Here is a 14,204-nt window from a genome sequence, read left to right as displayed (position 1 = left end):
CACATACTTCCTTTTATCCCAGGGCCTTTGTACAAGATGCACTCAATCTGAAGCCCATTTTTTTCTTCTCTCATTTAAGTGAACAAACAAAACCAGTCAACCCGAGCTCAGGCATCACTCTCTTCCAGGAGGGCTTCCTGACATGCTCGCACCACAGCCCTGGTGATGTCTGGCCTCCTACACCTTTCCTCACCACCCCCTCTGGACCTCATGCATGCTGAGGGAGCACTCGGTACCACTGAGGTAATCCACTCAGTGTCTGTCAGAGGCTCTTGAAGCTCATTTACATTGTCCATCCACACTTGGCCAACTTCCAACTTAAAAAAAAAAGATTTATTTTTATTTTATGTGTAATATGTTTGTTTGCATGCATATATGCGTACCATGTATGTGCGGTGCCCAGAGAGACTTGAAGAGGGAATTGGATCCCCCAGAACTGGAGTTATAGAAAGTTGTGAGATGCCATGTGGGTGCCGAGGACCGAACCTGGGTCTACCCACCATCCATCTACACATCCATCCATCTATCCATTTACCCACCCACCCACCCATCTTATCCATCCATCCATCCACCCATCCACCCAACCATCCATCCATCTATCCATCCATCCACCCATCCATCCATCCATCTATCCATTTACCCACCTGTCCACCTATCTATCATCCATCCATCCACTCATCTTTCTCTCCATCCACCCACCCACCCATCTATCCATCCATCCATCCACCCACCCATCCATCCATCCATCTATCCATCTATCCATCCATCCATCCATCCATCTGCTCATTTATCAACTTACCTGCCCACCCATCTAACTGTCCACTCACCCACTCATTCACCCCACCTATCCATCTACCCACCCACCCATCCATCCATCATCCATCCACTCACCCACCCATCCATATATCTACCTGCCCCTCCCTGCCCTCTCCATCCTTCCTTCCCTCCCTCTTTATTCCAACTGCCAATCCATCCTTCCATCCACCCACTTACACATGGCCTAACTCCAAGTACTAGCATTTGTCCCCTCAGGCCAGCACCTCGTATCCCCAGAACAGCTCCTGCGTTAGTGTAGGCAGTGTTAGTAAAGCAAATGCCTACTAATGTGATGGCCTAATTAACTTCTGTGTCCAAGGTCACTGTGTGGACATTACGTGGCCATGTCAGGGGAGGTGAATACATGGAGCTCCTCGTGGCCACCCTGCTGTGGCTGCCCTCTCCTCTTTTCACTGCAGAATGGCTGACCTGGGGACCACAGCATCCTCCCCAGAGGCCCGAGAGAGGCCAGCACCTTTGGGAGCCTCCAGGGGACTTGTGAGAGGGGAGAAAACTTAGCTCTGGAGAGTGGAGAGTCAGGAGGTACTTGAAGTGAAGTGTCTCCTACACAAATCTTTAATTATTCCATCACAGGACAGTAACTGGGCATTAGGATTTTAATAATTATTAATAGAGTATTCAACAATGAATTACCATGAACAATTAAAATTAATTACAGTTCTCAGAGTTAATTAAATTATTCCCTCACTAGGACAAGTGGCTAAGCACACATAAAAATTAAAGGCCTGTGCCACAAGACTGCAGGAACTCTTGTGCCCTGGGTGAGTGAGGCAAGTTGTTCTTCCCTCTCTGGCCAGGGGGAGGCGCTCAGTGAACAGGCAGACCTGGTGGGCCAACCTCAGGCTGGCTTCTGCCTGAGCCCAGCTTTTCCATCTGTCCTTTCATCTCTCCCTTTTCCTTCCCCATCTCTTACTGTTCGTCTCTTCTCTCTTCTCATGGGCCAGGGCTGCCCCTGCCCCTGGGAACAAGTGAGCTGGTACCCTGTCCCTCAATGAACTCATGGTCCAGTCAACTAGCTCTGATGGCTGGGGTTGACTTTAGCTGTGCATGTGTGTGTGACTGTATGTGCACACACGCGTTTGTGTGAGTGGTATGTGTGTGTTATGTATGAGGATGGGTGTAGTGTGTGTAGTGTACATGCGTGAATGGTATGTATATATGATGTGTGTTTGTGTATGTGTGTTTGTATGTGGTGTGTATATAATGCATATGAGTGATGTGTGTGTGTGATGTATGTGATATGCATGTGTGAGTAGTATGTGTGTAGTATGTGTGTGTGTGTGTGTGTGTGTTGGATTGGAATGTGTGTGTGTTGTGTGTGTGTGTATGTATGTACTTATGTATGTATGTGAAGGAGTGATGTGTGCATGTTCGTGTGGTTTGTATGTGGTGTGTGTGTATGTGGGTGAGGGGTGTGTGTATGTGTGTGTGTGTGATCATGTGTGTGGAGTGTGTGTTGTACATGTCCATCTGTGTCTTACTCCCTTGACACAGGGTCTCTCCTAAACTTGGAGTGAGGCTGTTAGGCATCGGGCCTAAGGGGCTCAAGAAGTTTCCTTCCCCTGAGCCATCTCCTCAGCCCCAGACTCTGCCAGCCACATGACCCCAAGCCTTTCCCTCCAACCTGGAGGACAGTGACTGTGGAGCTAAAGGGGAAACCAAGGCCTCCAGAGCCACATGGATTAATTGCTGGGATGGCAGTCTGGCTGCCATTGTCTCTGCCGGCTGCTTAGTGGCCAGCAGGGACTCTGAGGGTGAGGGAAGTACACATTTCAGCTCTGGTAGGGCTGGAGAAGTTATGCAGAGCCACATCAGCCTCAAGCACAGGTGGAATGAGAGAAGAAAGAGCATTCTGGGATGTGAGGGAAAGGCTTTCTGGGATGCAAAGGAAGGGCATTCTGGGATGCAAGGGAAAAGCATTCTGGGATGCGAGGGAAGGGTGTTCTGGGCAGAGGGAACAGCATATGCAGGGGTTCAGAGGCCTGGCTTAAACAGCTGTAATTGTCCTTTCTCCCAGCACCCTGAAAGGCTGTGAGGTGGGAGTGCTTTGTTCTGTAATAGTGTGGCAGTCCCCACCACAATGGCACCGTGTCCTAAGTAGTGCCCTCCTGCTGTGGTCTGTATGCCCGTAATCTCAGAACTCTGAAGGTAGAGGCGGGAGGATCAGGAGTTCAAGGCTGATCTGGGCTACATAATGTGTTGAAGGCTAGAGTGGTGCTCTGAATAGGGGTGGCCCCCATAGACTCATGTGTTTTAATGGCTTGGCCTGTAGGGAATGGCCCTGTTAGAGGTGTGGGAATGTGTCACTGTGGAGGCAGGGTTTGGGATCTTATAAGCTCAAGGCTGGCCAGTGTGTCACAGTCTCCTGCTGCCTGTGGATCAGGGTGTGGAGCTCTTAGCTCCTTCTCCAGCACCGTGTCTGCCTGCGTGCCACGATGCTCCCCGTGCATGCTATAATGATACTGAGCCAAACCTCTGAAACTCTGAACCAGGCAAATTAAATGTTTTCCTTTCTAAGAGCTGCCCAATTATCATGGTGTCCCTTCACAGTAATGAAACCCTGACTAAGACAGCTAGCCTGGGCTACATGAACTAAAAAAAAAAAAAAAAAAAAAAAAAAAAAAAAAAGCAGTGGCTTGCCCCTTGCTTGTTGAATCAGTGGTCCCAAGGGAGACAGCTGCCATGCTGAACCAACCTGTGGAAGGACCAAGGGAGAAACCGAGGCCTCTTGACAACCGTCAGTCGGGGCTCGGAGGTCTCCTACCAAAAGGCCACGTGAACGAGCCATCTCAGAAGCTGCTCTTTCAGCTCTAACCAAGCCTGGAGACAGCTGTGGCTGGCACAAGGTGACTAGAGCAACAGGAGACCTGGGTAGGCTCTTCTCTGTGTCCTAATTCACACCTCAGGGAGGCAGGCGGGACTTCCGGTTTTAAACCAGTGCTGTGTTGGGGTCATTTGTCGCTGAGCATTGATGACAGAGAGAGGAATTTGCAGAGCTCCGTTGTGGAGGGAGGGGTCCCTGATGGGTGCCTTGATGCTGGAGCCAAAGGTCAAGCTTGATGTTTGGAAAGCCAGAACGCAATGAGGGTGCAAGGGACTTCTGAGGAGCTCACGTTACCAATTACTTACTCGTTTATTGCATCTGAGGCTCAGGGCCAAGGGCAGCTCCGTGATAACTCATTGAATCGTTCCAATATCCCTACAGGTCATGCTATCATTATGCTAATTTCGAAGATAAGAAAATTGAGAAGGACTGAAAACCCAGCTCCGTATTACAGCTAATAGGTCAGGTGCAATGGAGCAGTTGCCTGGCATCTCTGGAGGAAGGTGGGAGGTGTGCAGGGTCCTGGAGACTGGGTAGGCATAGGGAGAGAGGAAGAAGTGCGGGGAGGGCAAGGTGCCTGGAAGAGCAGAGGCAGAGGAGGAACCCATGGGCTCCTGGCCTTGTCACCCAGGGTGGAAGGTCGTTCCCCTGAGCCAGGGAAATGAAAGCTGGGGCAGAGGAGGGAGCTTTTGGGTCTATGTTGAGCTTGAGGTCCTGGTGTGTCCTAGGTCTTGATGGGCTGTCTGGGTAGAGGCCTCAGGGGTTTCTATGCACCTTTGCCCACCCCATTCTCCTCTGCTCTCATCAGCAGTGTGGTTATCCACAGGCTTGCCTCCTCGGCATCCCTGCCTGTCTGCATTCCCCAGATGCAGCTCAAGGTCTCTGCCCATGATCCCTGCCATGGTCAAGGTCTGCTATGGTATCTGTCTCCCCTGTCTCTTAATTGATTCCACTGCCCGGTTCCCAGGCCAGGGTTGAGGCTGATTTGTCTATTGGAACAGGATGGACGACACAGGGTCAAGTGGGTAGCAGGGTCCCCCACTATATCCTTAGGTCGTGCACATGGCTTGTCCCACAGTGGTGCCTCCAGGATGCCAGCAGACAGCCTTGAGCCTGAGGTGCAGCCTGGAGTGGGGAGCATGCCTGATGGGTAGCTCAGGACTGAGGTAGAACTAAAGCTGCCTCTGACCAATAACCTCCTGCTCTTTGTCCCATCCAGTGATCCCAGGCCTGGCCAACTGTTGAGTACTTACCAAGACCACGGCATATAACCGAGCCTGAGAGGCTATGTGCATCCTGGCTCGGGCTCTTTGCATCCTCTGACTAGGTTGAGGTGCCTGCTTTGGAATATGTCACCTTTTTCTCTAACCACTTCTGTCACTCTGGGTCCTGTCCCTGACTTTAAGGATCTTGGGGTGACCTTATTGGCTGTTTTCATTATTTTTCTAACAACATACCTGACAAAAGCAGCTAAAGGGGCGGGGGAGAGCTTATGCTGGGTCACAGTTTGAGGATGTACAGTCCACCGTGGCAGGAAGGCATGGTAGCAGGGATGTGAGGTGGCTGGTCACATCGCATCTACAGCCAGGAAGCAGAGAGAAACGAAACGGGAGGCTGGTGCTCAGCTTGCTTTCTCTTCTTTATTCAGTCTTGGAGCCCAGCCCATGGGATGGCGCCGCCCACATCCAGAGTGGGTCCTCCCACCTCAGTCGGCTTCATTTAGAGACTCCCTCTCAGCCATGCCCAGAGGTTTGTTTCCATGGTGATTCTAAAATCCTGCCAAGTCGACAAGATGAACCATCATAACAGATGTCCAGGCCAGGTGGGCGCGTCCTCACCAGGGTTGGCCAAGACCAGCGCACCCGCCCATGGGTCCCAGCTGGGCCTGGAGAACCTTCAGATAATAGTGTGAAGGCAGAAGACCCTTGGAGCAGAGCCTCAGGAGGCGTCTGACAGTGGCGAAGACATTTTTTTGTGCCCTAGAGTTAGGAAAAAGACATTTTGTGGGTTGAAGCCAGGGAGGCTGTTAAAGACACAGGATATCCTCCCTCTACAAAGGGTGACCCCACTCCAAGCCCCACAGTATGCCCGGTCTGATGAGGCCCAGTCCTCTCTGTTCTAGGCCTCGGAGATCCACAAGGCTTTTTGAGGCTATGACTTTCCTGTTCCTGTCCCCAGGTTTGAACTCCTCTAGTTTACAACTCAGACTTGGGAAGAGAAGCCATCCAGGGGTTGGTTGAGTAGGGGTCAAACACTGCCACCCACACTCCCCTACCCTGTCCCCAGCTGGGGACCCTGGGTTTCCTGTCTCCGGGGCAGTGGGAAGCTTTGTGCGTGGTTTCGTCCAGGTCACTCCTACCCAGCAGCAGGCTCTTTTTATTATTTTCTCATCTGGGGCTTTTGGATCTAGTCAGCATGAGTGTTCCCGTCACATACTCCAGCGGCGTGTCAAGCGTCTTGACTTCATTTTGCTACCCGGGAGTTTGAATTTCTGTCTCTAACTCCCTCTCTGCCCGAGGGCAGGAAATGTAATCTCACACAATTCCAGCGGAGCTCAGTCATGTCAGCATAAGCTCAGTCCAGGGGGACTTGGAGTTCCCTCCCTTCCTGCTGTGGGGGTGGGCGAGTCCAAGGTAGCCAGCCCTGCACCTGCAGGCAGTGCATGCGCCTGCCAGCCTCTTTAGAGTGACAGGATGCAGGGCAGCTCTGAGGCAAGTCAGCTCCTCCCTAAGGTGTCACAGGCCTCAAATGGTTCCAGGAATTAGGATGTGCTTCCTGTCTGTCCCCCAGGAACAAGACTGTAGGAGGGCTCCTCCCCCACTTTCCAGCCCCTCCTCCTCTTGGTCTTCCTCTTTCTCCCCTGTGCTATCTTTTCTTTACTCTTCTTCCTCCATCTCCTCCTCCCCCGCCTTTTCCTTTCTCTTCCTCCTTTATCGTCTTCATTTTCCTCTTCCACTGCCTTCTTCTTCCCTCATTTTTTTCTCTTCTTTCCCACCCTTTTCATCCTCCTCCTTCCAGCTCCTTTTATCCCCCCCCACTTCCTCTCCCCCTTTCCTCTTCCTTCTTGCGTCTTTCTTTTTCCACTTCTCCTTCTCCCCTCTAGTTGGTCCTATCTATTTTTTTTTGTTTGTTTGTTTTTTGTTTTTGTCTTTAGTTTTTTGAGACAGGGTCTCTCTGTGTAGCCTCTACTGTCCTGGACTCACTTTGTAGACCAGGCTGGCCTCGAACTCACAGAGATCCGCCTGCCTCTGCCTCCCGAGTGCTGGGATTAAAGGTGTGCGCCACCACCGCCCAGCAAGTCCTATCTATTTTTAAAAATCATCTTCCCCTCCCTCTTCCCTTCCTCCTCCCATCACTGCTCCTCTCCCCTCCCTCCTGTTAGAATCCAGCAAATCTCTCACTCTCTGGTGCAGAAGCCCAGACTTTAACCTCAGTTCCCAAGGGAAAGCGCTGCTCAAGCTGTGTTTGCAGACAGCTTCAGATCCCTCCGCTGGCTTTAGATACCACAGATGAGCCTTGCAGGAACAGAGCTCCCAGCCTTTACATTATATACCCAGGAGCTCTGCTTCGCCCACAGCCAAGCCCCATCTAGGGGCTCCAAAGAAGCCTTGCCCAGTCTGGTCTGGGGGCATGCTAGGCCTTCCAGGAGACCAGGGAGACACCGGCTTTCCCCCAAGAGGGACAAACGAGGCTCAGAAAAAAAAAAAAAAAAAAAAGAGGGCATTCGTGAAGGCTGTTAAAGCACAGAACAATGGAAGGAAACCAGCATGATCTCAGATGCCGGGGAAGGGAGAGGATGGGTGGCCTCCATGGGTATCTGCAGGAGGAACCTGATTGAAAGGAGTTAGTGCCAGCTGCAGGGGTGAAGGCTCCCCTCTCTCTTCCCCATGCTCGGTTGGGAACTACTTTGATTTGATCCTCACAGTGAGCCTACAAGGCAAACAGGAGACACTGGGCTCATGCTGTTGTTGGAGTTTTACTTTTTAAATCATTTAAACATTTATTTATTTATTTATGTTTGTTTGTTTGTTTTGAGACAGAGCCTCATATAGCTGAGGGCAGCCTTGAACTTGTGACTCTCCTGCCTCCATTTCTGGAGTGCTTGGATTAGAGGTGTGTGCCTCCACGCCCTGTTTATTGGGGACTAGGGATGGAACTCAGGGGCCTGTGTATGCCTGGCAATCACTCTACCAACTGAGTCATCCCAGCCAGAGATGAGGTTTCCATGGTGCCATGTCCTTGTTTTATAGGCACATACTCATGGGAGCAACTTAAACAACGCCGCTGGTTAAAGTGTGGCCATTCCTTCTCTGTGTTGATTGCCTGTCCCCACACTGCCCTCTCAGATAACCAAGAACCAGTCCCACCTGTAGATACACAAGGACATATTGCATATATGATGGAGAGACATGAGAGGCTGCCCCTGCGCAATACCCATGGCACCCTGGACACTTCAGGCCAACAGGACTGATGTGAGTTTTTCCTGTTAATGGCTCCCTCGTTTCTGTGGCATGGTACCCTGCATATTCAGCCCGTCTCCCCTTTGATACATGCTTCAGCGATTTCAGGGTCTCTGGTCTTACAGTGCAGCCTCTGTGGCGTGAAGGTCCCTGGATAATGGTGCCTTTCCATCCCAGGATCGATTCTGGAAGCAGGGCTGAGGGTCAGGAGTCACAAGCAGTTCGTGTTTTCAATAAAAAACCAGGAGCAGGATTGGAATCTAAATATGTCTGACTTCAAAGCCCCAGAAAGACCAGACAGATGACAATGACGGGACCCTGGCTTCTGCCCAGTCTGCCTTGGTGTGTCCAACCTCAGCGCTGGGATGCTGGAATCCCAGCTGGTGGGAGTTCCACATGGGTACAGTCTTACTTATCCTCAGTGACCACCTTCCAGGTAGGGAGGGTGGGGTACCACAGGCAGGGGAATCCTGGGTCACTGGTGATGGAGACCTGGGTGAACTTGAAATAGGAGATCATGGTGCACAAAGAGCAAGGACTCTGGGCACTTTTATAGATGGAGCAGATGTAGGAAACATCTCTGCTTTCTCCAAGGCTTGGTGCAGGTGTGGGTACCATCTTGTAATGAGAGGGTCAGCTAAGCTGTCCCTCTCTGTCCCTTATCTCCTTGTTGCTCCTATTGTCAGGAAGACAATGAATGGCTCTTGAATCATGTCTGTTAAGGATATGATGGATTTGCTCTTTGCCAGGAGACAGAGCCGTGGGAGGGGCCTGGGGAAGGGAGAGTGGTAGGGCCATACGCCTGGAGAAGGGACCCAGGAAGGATAGCACAAGGCAAGATAGCATAGGAGTAAATTAATTCCAGTCTGATGGAGGAGGCATGGGAAACTCCCAATCTGATGGAGGAGACATTTTTTTTGGCTTCAACCCCTAAGGGACTTGGAGTCTGAAGTGAGTGTTTCTCGGCACTCCTGGTCCTTGGGGGCCTCAAGTCCTGCTTGAAACACTAAGAGCGGCCACTGCTTGGCTGTCTCTTCATCACTTCTTTCCTCTACCTTTCTCTTCTCTTTCATCGTTCAGCACTATGGCTTCATATGCTCACCCATCCTGTCACATGGCCTCTCTTCATTCATACGCCCGTCCACTGTCTCACATGCCTGCCTACCCCATTGCCCTCCACTCCCTCACTCTCCCTTGCATGGCCACTGTGCAGCATCCACATTCCTAAGTTTTCTCCTTCCAGTGTCTGCAGGGCCCACTTCAGCCTTGCACAGGCTCCCACCCACATGTCCTCATTCACCTATCCCATTACCCTCCACTCTCCACTCAGGTGCCATACATGCTTGCTGCCTTCCCATCTGCCTAGTATTTCTCCACTCACCTTCCTCCCTTCTCTCACTTATGTATTCACTCACTCTCATTTCCATATGATTGACTGCACACCATCTGCCCACATGTCACCCATCGCTTTTTACCATCCACCTATCAAGCAGTATCTACCCACCCATCACTCATTACCATCCTTAACGGATGACTCATTACCCATTAGCCATCTATCTGCCCATCAGCCATCACCTATCACTCACCTGCCCATCACAGAGCAGTCATCCATCACCTATCACACAGCATTCGTCTACTCACCCACTTGTCACCCATCCACCATCTATCTAATTGTAACCTATGACCCACCCACCAACCATCATTCTCCAATCACAAGCATTCTTCCATTCAAATACCCAACACCTAACTACTGTCCATCCTTAATCTATCAACAGTCACACCATCACCCATCCACCTATCATCTGTCCACGTTTAACCATCGCCTATGATCCATCCACCAGTCATTCATGTGGTAGTTTGAATGAAAATAGCCCTGTAGGCTCGTAGGAAGTGGCATTATAGAAAGTATGGCCCTAAAAGAAAGAAAAAAAAGAAAGTGTGGCCTTGTTGGAGGAGGTGTGGCCTCATTGGGAGAAGTGTGGCTTTTTTGGAGAAGGTGTGACCTTGTTGAGGAGATGTGTTACTAGGGGCTTTGAGGTCTCAGAAACTCAAGTTAAGCCTAGTGGATCACTTTTTTCCCCTGCTGCCTTTGGATCAAGATATAGAACTTTCAGCTCCTTCCCCAGTGCCATGTCTGCCTGCACACCACCATGTTTCCTACCAAGACTAAACCTCTGAAACTGAACTGTAAGGCAGCCCCAACTAAATGTTTTCCTTCAGAAGAGTTGCTGTGGTCATGGTGTCTCTTCATAGCAATAAAATTCTAACTAAGACAATTCATGGCCTATCATTCACCCACCCATGGCTCATGACCAATCAGTTCATCACTTAGCATCCACCCACCCATCACCCAACACCTACGACCCATCTACCCATCACTCCCCTCTCACCACCACCCAACTCATCATCCATCCACCCATCACCCATCACATATCCATCCATCACCCCACCCATCACCAATCCACCCATTGCTCATAGACTCATCACTCAGCCTCCATCATCCATCCTTTGACAATCTACCCATCACCCTCCCTTTAATTCGTCATGCACCACCTATCCATTCATCACTCATTTACCCATCACCCACCCATCCATCCATCCATCCATCCATCCATCCATCCATCCATCCCTCATCACCCACCTCCCACCCCCTTTCCGTACATGCTTCTCCCCAGCTTCTTTGCCTCCCCCACCTCCGCCTCGTCCTCTTGTTTTCCCATCAATACTTCCTCCACCTGCCCGTTCTCCCATCCACTCCTCCTTCTGGTTCCCTCCACCACCCTTTCTCCTTAGCCCTCTACTCTTGTCCCTGTGTCCTTCTTCTATCCATGCTAGCTCATTCTTCCCATGCGGCCCTTCCCTTTCAGTGCCTCCCTCAAACCCTACCTTCCTAGACCTGTCATGTTGTTTCAGTCCTCCCTTTTGCTCCCAGTGCCTGGATGAAACCTACCTGTTGATATCTGTCCTTCTTTAAGGTTTATTTCAGGATCTCTGTCTCTAGCAAGCTCTGTACACCATGCACAAACCTGAGTCTTCAGCCAGAGGGTCATTTGAGACTTCCTTCCCTCCAAGGAATCTATATCATCTATTTCAGTAGCTGGTGAAGGGTGAAGCAGGATTGCGTATCCAGTGTGTGGCAGTGTACATGACATCCAGGTAAAGTCTGCAAGCGGGAAGCTCAAATGAAGAGAAAGTGTAGAACGGCTGAGAGCCTCCTGTGTGGGTAAGGGGCACTGATGAGACCACTGGCTGGGGATGGCATCCCGTACTTTTGTTTCTTGTATTGCAAGGCCTCCGTTATAACCACTCTTAGGAACTTCAGAGATATTAAAAGCAGATTCAAGAGTGGGTAGTGTAGACAGCAGGACGTGATCAAATCAACTCCGTCCCAGCAGGGGCCCAGGACTTGACTGCAGGAATTGTACCAACTGCTCATTAGAGGCAGGAGACCTACTCTGGAATATGTAGGCTTGAGCAGAGTCTGTGGTCACAGAGGCTCCCTGATGAGGAACAGGGTACCGGACCTCAAAGGGGATATACTGCAAGCACCTGTCCCACACAGGGCAGCATAGCCATAGAGTTTTGAGGCGCAAAGCCAGCACTGCATCTATAATCTAATGTATTTTTTCCAGTAAGATGGCTGATTTTGGGGAGTGACTATTCTTTGCAGGATGTCTTAATTCTCTGCTGGCCTGCTGGAAAGTCTTTTAATTTGTTTTATTTTGCCTTGTTTTGTTTGAGACACGGTTTCAGGAAGCCCTGGCTGACTTCAAACCTGCTATCTGGCCCGGGATAACCTTGATCTTTTGATCTTTCTTCCTCCACCTGCCAAGTTCTGGGATTATAGGCATATGCCACCATGCCCAGTTTATGAGGCACTGAGGGTTTAAGTCAGCGTGAAAGGAAGCCTAGGGCCTGGCAGAGACAAGACTGACATAGAAAAGAAGCCAGCTTACACAGGAAGACTGGGAGACTTCTCCACTTGGGATTCATACAACAAACAACACAGGCTTAAAAGGCAACCATGTGAGAGGCAGAAAAGTGTATTATTGTCCTATGAACAGTGATAGGGCTCATGGCCCAGCAGTCTCTATCAACTCCCTGCCTGACTTCCATTCTCAGGAATATGTAAAGAGTCATCTTAATTTCTTTTTCCTGTTCTCTTTAAAAAGTTACATTTATTTATTTACTTACTTATGGTGTGTGTGTGTGTGTGTGTGTGTGTGTGTGTGTGTGTGTGTGATGCACATGCCACAGCACACATGTAGAGTTCAGAGGACAACTTGGAGGAGCCAGTTCTCTCTTTCTACCACTGTGGGTTCTGAGGATCGAACCTGGGTCATCAGGTTTGGCAGCAAGCACATTTATCCACCAAGCCATCTCGCTGACCTTTTATTTCTATTTCTAAGCACATGTTCCTGGTCCAATTCCCTGCCCTGGACACAGAGGCTGAAAACCCCCGTGGGAGCCCTCTAGGATGCAGACCTGTAGCAGTAGGGTTATAGGCAAGCCCTCTTCCACCTGAGCCCAACAGTGGAGAATCTTAACACCAGGCTCTCTGATTTGTGATCACATCCTGGGCCATAAACCACCTGATCCAGGGTGACAGTGGTGTCTTCTCTGGGGAAATCACTGAAGCAGGTCCTGGCAGAAGATGCCATCAGGGAGAGCGGGGCAGACAAACTGTAGAGTGCCCAGGAAGCCTCAGATTCCCAGTGATGCGTTTTGCATGTTTACCATCCTTGTTCTTAGAATTTAAATGATTTTTTTTTCCTTGGGAAGCTAATATACTTTGTTGATAATGGCTGTGTTTGAACACCGACTTAACAAACATCCTGAGATTTAAACACCAGCCCCCTCCCCCACCAACAAGCCCCATGATCCAGCTCAGCGAAACTCCTACTCATGGTTCAGATTCATTTGTTTCCACCCCATAGTCATCTGCAGAGACATGGCAGAGTCTGATGCAGAAAGAGGGACTGGGGAAAACAAGAAACCACCTTGACTGAACTTAAGATGAACATTTTCCAAGGCAAGAGACCTGCAGGGCCGACCTGGAGTCTGCATCCCTAAGAGGGATGGTAAAGGGGGATTTTTTTTCCCTGAATGGCTCAGATGAGGGGCAGGTGGGAAAACAGGCTGGGTGCAGTCCGACTTGGGTTCCATCTGATTTTTACCACTCGGTAGTGGGTAGTGATGTGATGGAGCAGGTGACTCAGCCTGAGTAAATGAATCTATTAACTTAACAGACATTTATCGAGTACCTGCTGTATGTCAGGGGCTAGAACTAGAGAAGTAAATGAGAACACACACACATACACACACACACACACACACACACACACACACACACACACACACACACACGGCCTCTCTCTGCTGATGAGCTTACGTGAGTTGTTCTGATGGGACAACCAGTTCAGTTACTTGTTGATCAGCAGACCCCTCCTCTCCCCCTTCCTTCCCTCCCCCTCCTTTCCTCTTCCTTCCCCTCCCCCATTCTGAGTATTTATTGCTATGCAGCTCAGGCTTGTCTATAACAATATGTGGCTGAGGCTAGCCACAGATTCATTATTCTCCAGCCGTTGTCTCCAGTTCAGGAACTGCCGTCATGCGCTACTACACCCAGCCAGTTGGCATTCCTCAGTGGCGCCCATCACTGTTTGTCGTCTGGCTATGACTGCTTTCTGCACTTCAGGGGTTGGTTGGTGAGTGGAGGCTCTAATGCAGATCATTTTCTAGACGAGGGCATATGCTAGTAAAAACCAAAAATTTTTGTTTGCTTCATTGTAAGGGTTTGGCCCCTGTTGTTTTGAAAGTTCAAATTGATGCTATGCCCCGGTCTGGTATATCTTACCTGGAGTTCACATTATTTATTCATGAATGACCTATCCATTTATTCATCTACCTACCCACCCACCCATCCACCCACCCACCCACCCATCCATCTATCCACCCACCCATCCATCTATCCACCCACCCATCCATCTATCCACCCACCCATCCACTTACCTGCCCATCTATCCATCCACCCACCCATCAATGCACCCATCCATCTGTCCACCCATCCATCCATCCATCTA

This window comes from Acomys minous (assembly GCF_964271855.1).
Source record: "Acomys minous genome assembly, chromosome: 6".
In the NCBI taxonomy this organism is placed as follows: Eukaryota; Metazoa; Chordata; class Mammalia; order Rodentia; family Muridae; genus Acomys; species Acomys minous.
Note: the sequence above shows the minus strand (reverse complement) of the source record.